General features: G+C 46.0%; 1 long non-coding RNA gene and 1 pseudogene across 1 annotated transcript; both read right to left on the bottom strand.

Annotated features, from left to right (window-relative positions):
• Nucleotides 1-9,833: 9,833 nt before the first annotated feature.
• LOC112925793 (small ribosomal subunit protein eS24 pseudogene) lies at nucleotides 9,834-10,371 on the bottom strand (annotated as a pseudogene).
• A 2,802-nt stretch (nucleotides 10,372-13,173) lies between these two features.
• Nucleotides 13,174-13,817, bottom strand: LOC140599112 (uncharacterized). The gene is made up of 2 exons (XR_012001851.1): nucleotides 13,678-13,817; nucleotides 13,174-13,413 (listed from the first exon to the last, which is right to left on the bottom strand). It is a non-coding gene; the product is annotated as an uncharacterized lncRNA (long non-coding RNA).
• Between the last annotated feature and the right edge of the window lie 2,050 nt (nucleotides 13,818-15,867).

A 15,867-nucleotide genomic window follows, 5' to 3' on the forward strand; every position in this document is an offset into this window, starting at 1 on the left:
TCACCCAGGTGCCCCTTAACTTGATAATTTTTGAAGTGCCACTTCCAAATACATGTGGGTATTTCACTTCAGTTTCCAAAATTTGTTTAATTTTGGAACACAAAATTTTTATTTTTGGCATTTTCCATTTAAAAAAACATTTTTCTTTTGGAGTGTATCAATCTTCCAATTGCCCACCTTCTTGATTTTTTGCAAATCGTTAGAAATTTGGTGCAAGAGAATGATTTCAAAGAAATAATGTGCTGCTTAGTTTTGCTACCTGTCAGTCTTAAAGAATGGTGATGACAGAAGAATCAATAGTATGCATAATAAGAAGTTTAATTATATTCTTAGATGCTGGAGAATTTCATTTTCATCTTGGCCTTTGATTGGTGAGAAAGATACACAAACTCCCTGTGTTAGTCAATTCCAAAATGTCTCCTTTGTCTCTGGAGACACCCTAGGAGTCTCCAAATGTTCAGTGTATTGTGTGCTACTCCATGTTATTGCTTTGTCTGTTGGTGGTGGTAAAAAACATGTCTCTACAGCTTTTACACACACACACACACACACACACACACACACACACAAAATCTGGAAGCAGAAGCACTACATGAAACACACGTACAAAATTTAAGCCCTCTGGATAGTCGCAGGAAAGAAGTCAGGAGCAGAACAGGATGCACGCCTCAGGAAGTCGATGATGGGCTTGGGATCCATAGCTGCTCAGACACTGCCCCATTGTGAAAGTCACGCAATAGACAATTGCCAGACCCCACCCTTTCCCTGTAGCAGACGACCCTGCAGGGCAGTGGTTTTCCAACTGGGGTCCTAGGACCAGCAGCATCAGCATCACTGTAAACTCACCAGGAATGCACATGCTCGGGCTCCTCTCCAGACCTGCTGAATCAGAGACCCACAGGTAGGGCCCAGCAGTGGGTTTTCATAAGCCTTCCAGGTGATTCGGATACAGGCCAGAATTTGAGAACCACTGCATGGAGGCTTGCATTTCAAGGTAGAGGGATATGCAGCACGCACACACACACACACACACACACACACACACACACAAAGAGTACTTGAGACAGGACTTGTAAACCACAACACACTACTTCTACTTTCAGGTCTTTATTCAGGTTGTTTCTCTACCTAGAATATTCTTTCTCTCTCCTTGTCCAGGCTTCTCTGTTAAAACATTACTCATTTTTCTAAGTCAAAGCAGTGCAAAACCTACTTCCTTGGGGCACCTGGGTGGCTTAGTCCATTAAGCTTCTGCCTTCGGCTCAGGTCATGGTCCTGGAGTCCTAGGACGACCCCTACATTGGGTCCCCTGCTCAGCAGGGAGCCTGCTTCTCCCTCTCCCTCTGTCTGCCACTCTCCTTGCTTGTGCTCTCTCTCTTTGTGTCAAATAATTTTTAAAAAATTATTTAAAAGAGGGATCTCTGGGTGGCGCAGCGGTTTGGCACCTGTCTTTGGCCCAGGGCACGATCCTGGAGACCCGGGATCGAATCCCACATCAGGCTCCCGGTGCATGGAGCCTGCTTCTTCCTCCGCCTGTGTCTCTGCCTCTCTCTCTCTCTCTGTGACTATCATAAAAAAAAAAAAATTAAAAAAAAATTATTTAAAAGAAAAAAACAAAAAACCTACTTCCTCTGAGAAATTTCCCCAGATCCATCCACCCCTATGAAACATGAGCTCTCTCTTCTGAAGGGAGACCAACAGAACAAATCTTCATCCTAAACACAGTTAACAGTTAGAAGCTTGACATATCCAGGTAAAAATAGTTAGGAATGAGTGTAGGGGGCTCTCTCCCATGATGACTACTAATTGATGCCTCTGAATGGCACTTTGCTTTGCTTTCAATCAGGTTGTGCATGCTCCTGCTTCAAGGCCTGATTCTTCCCTCTTCTGGAATGTGTTTATCTGTGATCACAGATCAGAGGTCAGCAAACACAGCCCATGGCTTATTTTTGTATGGCCTCTGAGGCAACAATGGTTTATATATATATATATATTTTAAATGGTTAGAAAGAAAGAAAACTAATATTTTGTGACACATGAAAAATACATGAAATTTACATTTTGCCATCCATAACTACGGGCTTAGTGGAGCATGGCCTCACCCGCTCATTCACGTTGTCCTTTGGCTGCTTTCTAGCACCAAGGGTGAAGTCAGACAGTTGCAGCGGAGACCGGATGGCCTGCAAAGCCAAAAACAGTTACTGTCTGTCCCCTCACAGACAAAAATTGCAGACTCTTACTCTAGATAACCTCACTTTTCCCTCCCTCGCTTCATTCAGCTCTCTGCTCAAATGCCACCTCTTCCTGGACTGCCCTACTTAAATAAAACACATGTCATTCCCCCTCCCACACCTGCTCTTTGCAACCATATATGATGTTTTATTTTTCTTGGTAGCACTCATCTTCAGCTGATGTTATATATTTATTTGTTTATTGTAGGTGTCTCCTCATTAGAATCCAGCTTCATGAGATCAGAGCCTTTGTTTTGGTTCATTATCACCTGCCCAGATGCTCTTCATCAACATTTAAATAAATGAATAAATATTGTCTAATAAGAATCCCTCCCAGGACATTTCCTGGTGGTTAAATTATTTTATTTTTAGAGGGACAGGGGTCAGTTAGGTGTCATTTCTTTTTTTATTATTATTATTTTTTTAAGTGTCATTTCTAGACTAAGTGATGGTAACAGAGAGAAAAGTTGAGATACGGTTTGCCTTAAAAAATAAAGAACGTACATTATGGGATAATTTTTCAGTTAAGACCTGGAGACAAAGCCTTCAGACATGGTGGATGTTTATCGAAACAATTCCTCTGGCATGTAAAGAGAATATCCAGAGTTGCCAGTTGACATCCTAGAAATTTATTTTACCCACTTGTTTTATTTTAAAGAGGTTTTTGGGACTATTTTGTCCCATTCTGGTTCTCTTTTAGTTCAAAATTCTTCCTCATTTTAATCCAATTTTACAGAAAATAGAATATAGGCCCCAAAAATGGGTTCCAAGACATAATTGCTGTTTAATTTGGGATAAGAAATTTCCAGCATCACTCAAGAGCCTCAACTGATCTTCCCATGCCCCTTCAATCTGAAGTCAGATCAGTTGTTTTTAAAGGAATAGATCATCTATCTGCTTTTCCTTTCTTTCCCTAGGGCTTATCTTCCATATTAAGAAATGGCCTCAAGTTGACCTTGTGTTGGGTGAAGAGAGCATGGTCACCGGAATCACCCTTCCCCTCTCAAATAGAATAAAAGTATCCCTCTGAAAGGACAGATTTTATCATTATGTTAGGGAAAATTATACAAATAACATCTATCTGGGCAATCTGAATTATGAGATCACAAAGTTATGGTGGTTTTTTTCAGGAAGATACACCTTGTCACTTTTGGGCAAATTATGGCTTTGGTATTAAATTCTGAAGTTCTTGGTTTTTTTTTTTTTTTTTAATATGTATCATCCTCTAACCTCCAGAAAATATATGTGGCTTGGCCATGGCTACACAGCCACCTTATGACCCAGGTGTCCCGTTTCCATCTCCAAGGGCTCATTCATACATGCCCCTTTCCTGCATCCTCCAGCACCTCCTCAAAACACTCCCCTGCATTTTTCTCCTTCAGACCCACTTGAAGGAAAAGATGCAGGCAGACCATCATTGGGTTTCCTCTGTTTCATATTTGTCTAATTGTTGATTAAGAAGTGAGAGAGGCTGGTTTAAATTGGATTCTTTGTTTTAAAGGTACTTCTGGGCTCCATTGAGTGGAAAATAAAAACGAGTACATTCCTATATCAAGGAATGGTAGGACTTTTTGAGATTTGATGACTACAGGAATAAAATGTGTGTTCTTCAAAGTATACTAAGCACTTAGGTTCAGAAAATATTTTCCCAAAATACTCTTTGCATGTAAAACAAGAGATCAGTTTGTTCTGGCACAGATATATCTGGGAGGGTTAATGCCTCTGGGCTTGAAGAAACTGCCCCAGGGGAACACAACCCATCTGAGGGCTCTCATGATGGCAATTGATCATTTAGAAGCTTTACAATCCACAGAAAAACAAGAATGAGAAGAAATGTGAACCGGCCACAAATCATGACCCTGCACCAAGAAACCCTTTAGTTTCTGTGCAAGATGAAAATTCTCTGTCATTTGAAAAGGCAGGAAAATAAACATACTAACAATGAAAGTTTGTTTGTTGGAGAAATTGGGAGGAAAATAGTACCCAAGTCCTTTTAGACAGATCACAATCTCCCATAGGTTGGAACAACCAGAGCAAAAATTGAACTTCCATTTATCTACTCGAGTAACATTTAGTGAAATTATTTTGAGGACAGACTTATTTTTTAGTACATACTTTGCAAAAGTAGGATACGTATGCAACTTCCTGCTGCTACCTAGAGCTGAGAGTTCAATTGAAAAATAAAATTAGACAGACCAAAATATCTCTCAGAATGAGTGGTGCTATGAATAAAAGAAGAGATCGTAAAATATTCACTGCATGAAAATGAAAAATTAGGTGGGGGCCTACCTATGTTCTGGTTTTAGTCTCTCTCACTTTTGCCACACACAGTAGGCATTTGCTGTTTTGGTACATGTGAATGTCGGGCACCCATCAAGAGGAGCATGCATCGGATATTCCTTGTTTGTTTCTGGTGCTTTCTTCCTGTTCAAATCTGTAGAAACAGTATTCTAATTCTGCTGTGGAAAACCAGCCCTCCCCCGAGACTGAACCCAGCGCTGCCTGTGAACCTGAATCCAGCTGTGGGCTCCCAGGACAAGGTGTGTGCCCCAGGCTAAGAGAACCAGCACCTTCTATTTCCCCTGACAACAGTAATTGGTTCAGGAAAGAACATGTGGCCCAAACTGGACCAAACGGGCATAAAAGACTTAATTCAAAAAAAATTGGCCAGTGACCTGGACCTTACTGGACTCTTTCTCAGAAGATGTGCATAGGGACAGAGCTACTGCTACCATGCGTTGCTGGTGGGAATGCAAAATGTTACAGCCTCACAGAGGTGAATTCAGCAACATCTGGAGAGGCTGACAACAGAATGCAATTTATCATCTGTGGTTTTCTTTTCTCATAAAAGATGTTACTGGGGACAATTAGCGAAAATTGGAATAAGGTGTGTGGATTAGCTGGTACTGTATCAACTTTATTTTCTTTTTAAGACTTTATTATTATTTATTTGACATTGATAAACTTATTTATTTTCCTGCAGAACAGGGAGCCTGATATGGGACTTGATCCCAGGACTCTGGGATCATGACCTGAGCTGAAGGCAGATGCTTAACCAACTGAGCCACCCAGGTGCCCCACGTCAACATTAATACCCATATTTTGATAACTGTATTGTGGTCGATATCCTTCTTTTTAGGTAATATGCACTAAAGTATACTGACATAAAGGGTCATCACATCTGTAACTCCTTTGCGCCTGGTTCAGGAAAAATTACATTATACGCATATAGTCACACACAGAGATAATATATTGAAGAACAGGGTAAAGCAAATGGGATAAAAAGTTAGCAACAGAGGAACCTGGTTAAAGGGTGTGGTATAAGAAGAGATATATGTGGTCTTTGCCTGTGGTTTCTGGAACAGAGTTGCTAAAACCCTTGGCATTTTGTCACTTGTGACAGGCCCCCTGTGGAGCATACGAATTTATGCTAATGAGGTGACATATGTTGGGCCCCGTGGTTAGCCTCAGGATGGAGCTAGTCACCAGAAAGACCATGTAATTAGAGGGTTGGAAATTTCAGCCACACCCACCAACCTCTGGAAAGGTGAAGGGGCGGAAGATGAAGCTCTATAAAAATTCTCTGGGCACCTGGGTGGCTCAGTGGTTGAGCATCTGCCTTAGTCTCAAGGCGTGATCCCAAGGTCCTGGGATCAAGTCCCACATCAGGCTCCCCCGCATGGAGCCTGCTTCTCCCTCTGCCTATGTCTCTGCCTCTCTGTGTGTATATCTCATGATAAATAAATAAAATCTTAAAAAAAAACAACCTCTTGAACAACAAGGTTTGATGAGCTTCAGCATTGGTGAAAGCATCCACATAGTAGGAACTGTTCCAGTTCCACAGGGACAGAAGCACTTATCCTTGGGACCCCTCCAGACGTCATCCTACATACCTCTTCATCCAACTGTTTGCTTAAATCCTCTATAATATCCTTTATCCTAAACTAGTAAATAGAGGCAAATGTTTCTTTGAGTTCTGAGAGTGACTCCAACAAGGTCATTAAGCTCAAGAAGGGGATCATGGGAACCTTTGATTTATAGCTGGTTGATCATAAACAGGTGGATTGTGGTTGACACCTGGAAACAGAGACACAATCTCGCCTACTGAGCCCTGACATGTGGGATCTGACACTATCTCTGGTGAGACACAGGAAGTGAGTTTTCCTTTGCAAAGGATAGAAAGGGATTCTTTACTATTCTCATAACCCTTCTGTAAACCTGTAATTAGGTCAAAATAAAGTATACTGAAGAAAAAGCCCGGGAGGGGGAGGAGGAAGTGGTGGAAGAGGAGGAGGAAAAAGAAGAGAGTTGCCATTGGCAACCGTGTTAAAACCACACTGAGAAAGGCTGTCTCAGAATGGAATAGACCCAGAGGAAGCAGAGCCAGGAGGTGGATCCGGGTGACTTTGTTGGAACCCTGCCCTAAGCTTTAAATTAGTTAGATCTTCCCCTATACTTTTCAGCTTACATGAGTCAAATGATTCTTTTTCATAAGACTTGCTTGTGAAATATGTAATAATTCACCAGATTCCAGTTAGAAGCTACTACATTTCTTTTGTTTTCCTCTATTTTTATTGATTAAGTTGTTTTCATGCCTAAATAAACACTGAAACTACACAACAGAGTTCAAAGGAAACTCACGCTGCCGAGTGTGAAAAACTAAAAAGAAGGAAGAGAGGGACAGAAATTACCAGAGAAACACAACCATCAAGAATTACATGGACAATTTAGCAACAGAAAAGCAAATAATTTGACTCAAAAATGAGCTAAGGGGCTCCTGGGTGGCTCAGTCAGTTATGCATCTGCCTTTGTTTTTGTTTTTGTTTTTGTTTTTGTTTTTTTATTCATAGAGGCACAGAGAGAGAGAGAGGCAGAGACAGGCAGAGGGAGAAGCAGGCTCCATGCAGGGAGTCCAACGTGGGACTCGATCCAGGGTTTCCAGGATCACGCCCTGGGCTGCAGGCGGCGCTAAACCGCTGTGCCACCGGGGCAGCCCTGCATCTGCCTTTGGCTCAGGTCATGATCCTGGGGTCCTGGGATGGAGCCCCAAGTCAGGCTCCCTGCTCAGTAGGGAGCCTGCTTCTCCTTCTCCTGCTCCCCCTGCTTGTGCTCACTCTCTGTCTCTCTCAAATAAATAAACAAAATCTTTAAAAACATGTAAATAAATAAAAATGAGCTCAGGACTTAACTAGAAATTTCTCTAAGGAAGAACGGCCAATAGATATATGAAAAGATGCTCAACATCAAGAATCATTAGGGAAGTGCACATCAAAACCACAATGAGATGTCACCTCACACCTATTAGGATGGCTACTATTTAAAAAGTAAACAAACAAACAAAATAAAAAGTGTCAGTGAGGATGTGAAGAAATTGGAATTCTTGTGCACTGTTGGTGAGAGTGGTTCAGCCACTACAGAAAATAGTACAGCAGTGCCCCCACACACCCCCCACCCCCCGCAAGGAGCACATAGATTTACCATATGATCCAGTAGCTACCCCAAATAACTGAAGAAGTATTGAGTAATTGAAGAGTATATACCCCAGCATCTTGAAGAGTGATTTATACACCCATGTCCGTAGCAGCATTGTTTACAATGGCCAAAAAGTGGAAACAGCACAAGTATCCATTGACCCCTGAATGAACAAACACAGTGTGTCATATCCATACAATGAAGTGTTACTCAACCTTAAAAAAAAAAAAAAAAAAAGAAGGAAAGTCTGACACATGCTACAACATGGATAAACCTTGAAGACATTGTGTTGAGTGAAATGAGTCGGTCCCATGAGGACAAATACCTTGTGAGTCCACTTAAATGAGGTGCTTAAAGTAGTCAAGTTCATAGAAAGTAGAACAGTGGTTTGCCAGGGGCTGTGGGAGGGGATAATATGGAGTGTCTAAGAGGAATAGGTTTCAGTTTAGCAAGATGAAAGCAGTTCTAAGGATGGATGGTGGTGGCGGCTGCACAAATAATGTGGATGAACCTAAGGCCACTGAAATGTACATTTTTAAATGATTAAGATGGTAAATTCTAGGGTCACCTGGGTGGCCCTGTGGTTAAGCATCCGCCTTAGGCTCAGGGTGTGATCCTGGGGTCTTGGGATCGAGTCCCACGTTGGGCTCCCCACAGGGAGCCTGCTTCTCCCTCTGCCTGTGTCTCTGCCTCTCTCTGTGTCTCTCATGAATAAATAAATAAAATCTTTCTTTTAAAAAAAAGATGGTAAATTTTATGGTATGTACACTTTACCATGATATTTTTAAACAAGAGTTGTAGAAACAAAGAAGTTGCTGTAGGACAGACTAAACAACTTAGCATAGTTTGGACAGAAAATGGCTACGGTAAAAAAAAAAAAAATCACCTAAAGAAAGTAAAACTTTATCAATCCTGAGAGAAAGTAAAATTTCTTCTAAAAATCTAAGATAAAAACCCATGTAGAAAATGTAGCAAAAAAAATCAGGAAAACTTTAACTAGAAAGGCATTTGACCCTGAGACATTGGTGTTATAAGATTATAAGCAAAGGATTACTGAACAGGGATCACTAGGCATGGGCTCTCTCTTCTTGTTCTAGAAGTTCTAAGAAAGATTACCTCTGCCTCCGACCTTCTCACTGATGCCTTCAATTTCAGTCTTTGAGGTTTGGTACCTGGGCTTACGGCTTTTTTCCTCTGTTCTAACCTTGGTCCTAAATTCCAGCACTACATTACAAGAGCCTATTAAACAGTCTCTGCTAGTTCTGGAAGCCAGTATGTCCAATTCTATTATTTCCTCTAGGGCTGCTCCTTTAGATCTTGCCATTTCTGCCAATTGCTCCCCACTTGCCTCCAAATCTTGGAGTGAATCTTCCCTCCTCCACCTCCTGAGCCCAGCCCCTGTATCCACTTGGTGATTCCATCCTGGCATGTGTCCCTCCCTGACTCTCTTTTCTGTCTGTTCTCCTTACCGCCACCCCCATTGCCCCTACCCTATCCTCTGTCTATTGGGTCCTAGATTGCTGTAGCAAATCCAAACTGGCTCTCCTCCTCCAGCCTCTCCCTTGGTCCATAGGAAAAAGACTAAACACATGTTGACAAGCACCAGAGAAGCAGGAAGGAAGTGAGGGAAGGATGAAGAAGGAAGAAGTGAGGGACAGTAGGAAGAAAACAATACTGGAAAAATTTCAGAATTTGAAGATAAAAGCACAAGACTCATCATGAGACTTTTTTACCCCCCATATTCACATGGCCCGAGGGTCAGACTATGGGTCTCCTTGACCTGGCAGCTCCAGAGCAGAGTACAAACTGCAGAGGCTGGAGTCATGGCAGGACAGAAAGTTCCTTTCTCCCTCTTTGACCAAGTTTGAGTTGAAAGGAGTGCAGCCAAAGCTGTAACCAAAAGGAGGCATTATACTTCCTAGTAAGATGATGACTGTACATACCTTCTAGGGGTTTGCAATGAGCCACCTGCCCTCCCTGGTGTGTTGGACAATTGTTTTTGTGCAGTTTGAGCTTGGTGGCTCTTGACCAAGGCCAAAACTGGGGGTGAGGGGACAGGAAGCAATGGAAGCAGGACAGCTAATGGGCATGCTCCTCTGGACACCTCTTGAGCTTTCTGTTCTCTCATCCGAGTTCCTTCTATTTTTTTTCACATTAACGTTCTTAGTTTATTAATCCTCTCATGAAAAATCTGCACAATCACCACAGATAAAGCCACTGCAGAATCTTTACTCCCTCTGTTGTCCAATCTCCAGCTCACTTCTTTTTTGCCAGCACCAACATTGGCTTTTGCAGTTGCCCTGACTTTCTTCATTCTGTTTTTGCGCTCTTTGCGGCTGTTTTCTTGAAGTTTTTTCTTCTCATACAGGCCATGTCTTGCAAGTCTATGTTTGGGTTCATTTTTCTTTGCGTAATCCAAGGAATCATAAATCATGCCAAAGCCAGTTGTCTTGCCACCACCAAAATGGGTTCTGAATCCAAATACAAATATGACATCTGGTGTGGTCTTGTACATTTTGGCTAGTTTTTCCCGAATTTCTGTCTTAGGTACTGTTGCCTTCCTGGGATGAAGAACATCAATGACCATCTGATTCTGTTGAAGTAGTCGGTTGGTCATGAACTTCCTGGTCTGGATAGTTACTGTGTCATTCATGATGGTGGCCAAGCTTCAAGCAGCCGGGGAGGAAAAACTCATCCGAGGTCCTTCTAGAACTAAGCCTCATCTCTCCCCTTCTCTCCTGTCCCTAGAGCAGTGCATATGCCTTTCGAGATGTACTAACAGTGGCTCAGTGGGTGAGCGTCTGCCTTTGGCTCAGGGCGTGACCCCGGGGTCCCGGGATCGAGTCCCACATCGGGATCCCTGCGAGGAGCCTGCTTTTCCCTTTGCCCGTGTCTCTGCCTCTCTCTGTGTGTCTCTCATGAATAAATGAATAAAACCTTTAGGAAAAAAAAAAAAAAGATTTCCAAACAATGACTAAGGAGTTGAAGGGCAGGTGCTGTAGTGGAAAGCAAAAGCTCTGGCTAGGAACCATGCGCCCACCCCCCCCACCCCCCGGGCCTGCTTTCCTGCCCTTGACCCCATGACTCTGGCTGTATGATCTTGGTGCTCAAGAGAGATTCCTAATCTCTCTTGGCCTCAGCTACTTCTGCTATGAAACCACCGGGGTATCACCCAACAGGGTGGAAAGACTGAAGGAAGCCTTCTATGCACTGTGCCCACCGGATGGCGGGGTACCCAGCCGGGGCCCCACGAGCTAGCGGAAGGGCAGGAAAAGGCTTCACTGGCTGCCTCCCCACGTCCCCCACGACGGCAGCTCAGACTTCACAGGATGATCTGCAGCTTGGCTGTTGGATGTGGATGATTGGTTTCTCTGAAGAGGGTGGAGAAGATCCAGGCAAGGGTTGGTAAACTGCCCAAGGGCTGAGGGCGGGGTTATAAGTGAGGGAGGAAACTGCTTGCACCAGGGCCAAGGGCACATGTGGGGAGGGGAGGCAGACTGGGAAAGAGGGATGCTCCGAGAGGCCCAGGTGAAACCCCAGTTACCTGTAATGATGAATATACCCGACAAATCAGTAGAAGAAATTTAGATCGTGCTTTCTGTGTGCTGCAGATTATTCTAGGGGCTTTACACACATTAACTCATGTAAACCTCCCAGCGACCTATGAGGCCGGTGCTATTAACCTCTTCATTTTACAAATGCAAAGAAGGTTCAGTAAATTAATCAGGCTCCCTCAGCAGGTGGGTGGTTGGGCTGCTCAGACCAGGCGGGCCCCACTAACATCCTCTCATCAAACCACCACATTGGTTTTCCTGTGACCCTGTGCACAGGAAGTCAGGATTACCACATTTTGATTGATCTTTTTTTCCCCTGAAAACTGAGTCATCCTACCAATCCCCTGGTTCACTCAGCTGGCCGGGACATCTGGAGTCTCCAGGATATATATATATTTTTTCCTCCGCCAGGCCCAATTCCTGAACCCCTCCCAGCTTGTCCATCATCTGGCCTCAGATGGGGTCTCCTCTTTGTGTTCTGGTCTATTAATCGGGGTCCAACGCGACAAATCCCACCACCACTGGGAGTGATCTGCAATAGGGGGACTTATTCCAGGCACTCAATATTTTTGGTGGAAGCTAGTTAGGCTGGTCCTGGGGCCTGAAATCTGCAAGGCAGGTGCTCTAGAGGTAGAGATGAAGATGTTTGTGAAGTGGGGTAGAGCAAGGACAGACAAACTGACAACCATAAAGCTGGAACCAACCCACTTGTTTCTTTCCAAAAGCCCCCCCCACCCCACACGGAAGGAAGTGGGTGTCCTAGAGGAACAGTGAAGCCCTCCACTATGGAAGTAAGCCCCATGGGGGCTGGAAGGGCAGTGAGCCCAGGGGCTGCCCACACCACGGCAGCCCGCAGATAAGGCAGCAGGGCAGGCAAGGCCCAGGGGTGTCAGAAAAAGCCGATGGGGGGAAAAGTGCCTACAGAATTGCCTCTTTAATGTTCACTCTGTGTTTTGTTGCAGAGCGAAGGTGGGATTATTCCCTGCTGCCACCCTCTGGTCTAAATGCCTTGGGTGAGTCCTTTGCTTCGCTTCAGAACCACCTGCAACTCCTGTCCTTGGGCCTCTTCTGCCCAGAGAAGAGGAAAGTCAAAACTCAGTTATGATCAACAGAAAATCCCATCTAGTCACCACAGCTCTTGAGGAGGTTGGGAAGTGCAGCTAATATTTTTTAGGGTCTTAATTATATAAGCATTATGTTCAAAAACAATTTTTTTTTACTTAATTCCTGGACAGTGTCTTTTGAATAGGCCATAATTACGGGAAGTCACATAAACGACAGCGTAATGATGTCTACATTCTGAATTCTAGGGTAGGTCGAGGCCCAGAGTTGCTTTTTAAAAATATTCTAGTGTTTGGAGATGGTATTGCCTAGATCAGTGGTTGTCAAGCTTTGGCCTGTGGCAGAGTCACCTGGAAGGCTGGTTAAAACTCTGGTGGTTGCCCTCTCCCCCTGCCCCCCCCATTAGAAAAGTCTGGGGTGGGGTCTGAGCCCTTGCAGTGCTATATAGTTTCCAGGTAGCGATAGTGCTGCTGGTCCAGGGGCTGCACTTTGAGAACCACTGGCTTTTTGGTTAAGATCATAGCCTTCCAAAAAAATTTTTTAAATAATAAATAAAAAAATAAAAATAATAATAAAAAAAGATCATGGGCTTCCAGGTCAGACCCAGCGGGGTGGGCGCTCAGCTCAGTATCCGCTGTGTGCGACCTTGGGATATTCAACATCCTATGCCTCGGTTTCCTTCTATGTAAAATGAGGATAATAATGGCATGTGCTTTGGGGGAGGGGGTTATGGTAAGGATTAAATAAACGAATCCACATGAAGTATGGACACGGTATGTGTCCATGACGTATTTCATCCACAAAAATCCTTTATCCACATAAAATATAGATACAGCATACAGTACACACTCAAATGTTCTCTATCATTTTAATTCGTGAGTCAGCGATCATGCTGCAAATGCCCATTATAAAAGATGCCAGAGCCACAGACCTTTCACACGCCTACCGGCTGAGTCTAGAAGAAACTGGAGTTTGTTTGTTTGTTTGTTTGTTTGAGACTGAAGTCTTTAATTTAACTTCTTAGTGGATCCTTGTCAAATTCTCAGGCCTCTTCCTATCTGTCTTCTCGTATTTCTCTAGCGATGATCATGCAGCTTGCAAATACCAAACAAATGCATTAGGAGAAAAGTATCACGGAAGAAACGTAGCCAGTTCTTTTACAAAACTCAGTTTTGTTGGAAAAGCCGGCTTGACGCCAGTTTGGGTTTAATTTCCCAGCTGAACAGAAGATGGCAGCACCACACGGGGATGTTGCCGGAGACTCCTGCTCCCAGCCCCCCCCGCCCCCCGCCCCTCCCAGACCCCGCTAGCTTTTTGCACGTTGAACCCCGTTTCCTGGGCCGCAGACCCTCTCTTACCCTTGCATCAGTGGACCGAGAGCCCTTCCTACGGGGGACTCCGGGGTCAGCTCATGGGTTAAAAGGAAAGTATCCCCTCGGCCGCAAGGCTGAGCTGTAGGGCGACTCTGCGCAGGTCCCGGTGCCCCCTCGAGCCTCAGTTTCCCCTGTGCGAACCGGGAACGCTGGAGGAGAAGCTGTCCGAGGCCGGGGCGTCCGCAGGGGCTGCAGGAGCCGGGCCGGGAGGCCGGCGTCCCCTGGAGCCTCCATCCTGCGCCCTGGGTAGAGGCCGGGAGAGCGCGCGGGGAGGCAGGTGCGTGTCTAACAAAGCGGATGACGTCGACGACTTCGCGGCCCCTCGGGAGACTCCTTGCGCGGCCACCTGTCCGCCCTCTTCTGTCTCATTTCGGGGGAGACGGTGGCTTTGGGCAGGTAGTTGATGGAATCGAAGCCTAATGGGGTTTCCGTGGACGGAAATTCCTTTCGGAGAAGGATGCTCTGGCGCCCTCCGGTGACGCACCCCGGGGAGGGCATCGCGCCTGCAGCGCCTCGGTCTCAGCCTCCCGCACCCCAAATCCGGCTTCGGCCTGCGGAGCGCCGCGGGACTGCGGGACTGGGTTTCTGGGTCGCTCATTGCGCAGCTAAACCTGGGATCCTAACCCTGGGATCCCAACCCTGGGGTTCTATAATTTTTTTGAATTTTTATTTATTTATGATAGTCAGAGAGAGAGAGAGAGAGGCAGAGACACAGGCAGAGGGAGAAGCAGGCTCCATGCACCGGGAGCCCGACCTGGGACTCGATCCCGGGTCTCCAGGATCACGCCCTGGGCCAAAGGCAGGCGCCAAACCACTGCGCCACCCAGGGATCCTTAACCCTGGGGTTCTAACCTTAGGATTCTAACCCTGGGATCCTAACCCTGGGATCCCAACCCTCGGATCCTAACCCTGGGATCCTAACCCTAGGATTCTAACTCTGGGGTTCTAACCTTAGGATTCTAACCCTGGGATCCTAACCCTAGGATTCTAACCCTGGGGTCCTAACCCTGGGATCCCAACCCTAGGATTCTAACCCTGGGATCCTAACCCTAGGATCCTAACCCTAGGATTCTAACCCTGGGATCCTAACCCTGGATTCTAACCCTGGGATCCTAAACTTGGGATCCTAACCCTGGGATCCTAACCCTAGGATCCTAACCCTGGGGTTCTAACCTTAGGGTTCTAACCCTGGAATCCCAACCCTGGGGTTCTAACCCCGGGATCCTAACCTTGGGGTTCTAACCCCAGGACCCTAATCTTGGGGCTCTAACCTGGTGATCCTAACCTTGGGTTTCTAACCCTGGGATCCTAACCTTGGGGCTCTAACCCTATGATCCTAACCTTGGGTTCCTAACCCTGGAATCCTAACCCTGGGATCCTAACTTTGGGGTTCTAACTCTGGGATCCTAACCCTGGGGTTCTGACCCTGGGATCCTAGCCCTGGGATCCTAACCTTGGGGTTCTAACCCTGGGATCCTAACCTTGGGGTTCTAACCCTGGGATCCTAACCCTAGGATCCTAACCCTGGGGTTCTAACCCTGGGATCCTAGCCCTGGGATCCTAACTCTAGGATCCTCCCAAGAAGCGGTCAGGAGGCTCCACGTTCACCACATGGGCCACAAGCCAGCCCGGCGCACAATCCCTGAGATCACTCCGAGGAACCCCGCGTCTTGGGTGTTGCTCATTTCGTAGGAAAGCCACCTCCTTCCCGAGCTGGTGGAGGGTCCCAGCGGGCAGGGGGCGCAGCTGGGAGCAGCCTCGCAGGCTCCCCGCGGCTCTCTGGAGCACCCCCCCCCGCCTCCCCCACCTTCCCTCTCGGGCTCACCTGACTCCGTGCTTCAGATCCCAGGTCCTCACAGGCTGGCTCCTTTGGGGCCCTAACATCTTCCCGGGCGTCTTGTGAGTGAGGGGCCAGGTCCTGGTCCTTGTGCCTGGAGATGTTGCCGGCAGTACCGACATTGGTCCTGGGACCACCTGCACTCCTGGCTGCTGCTCACATTCAGACTCCCTGGGGCCAGCTCTGCATTTGCTATTGCATTAAAACCTCTGAAAGTGGGCCGGGGGGCCTGGGGGGCCCGGTTGGTTAAGTGCCGGCCTCTTGGTTTCAGCTCAGGTCCTCATCTCAGGGTCATGAGATCCAGGCCTGTGTGGGACTCCACACTGAAGGAGACCCTC

This window comes from Vulpes vulpes, chromosome 5 (assembly GCF_048418805.1).
Source record: "Vulpes vulpes isolate BD-2025 chromosome 5, VulVul3, whole genome shotgun sequence".
Classification (NCBI taxonomy): Eukaryota; Metazoa; Chordata; class Mammalia; order Carnivora; family Canidae; genus Vulpes; species Vulpes vulpes.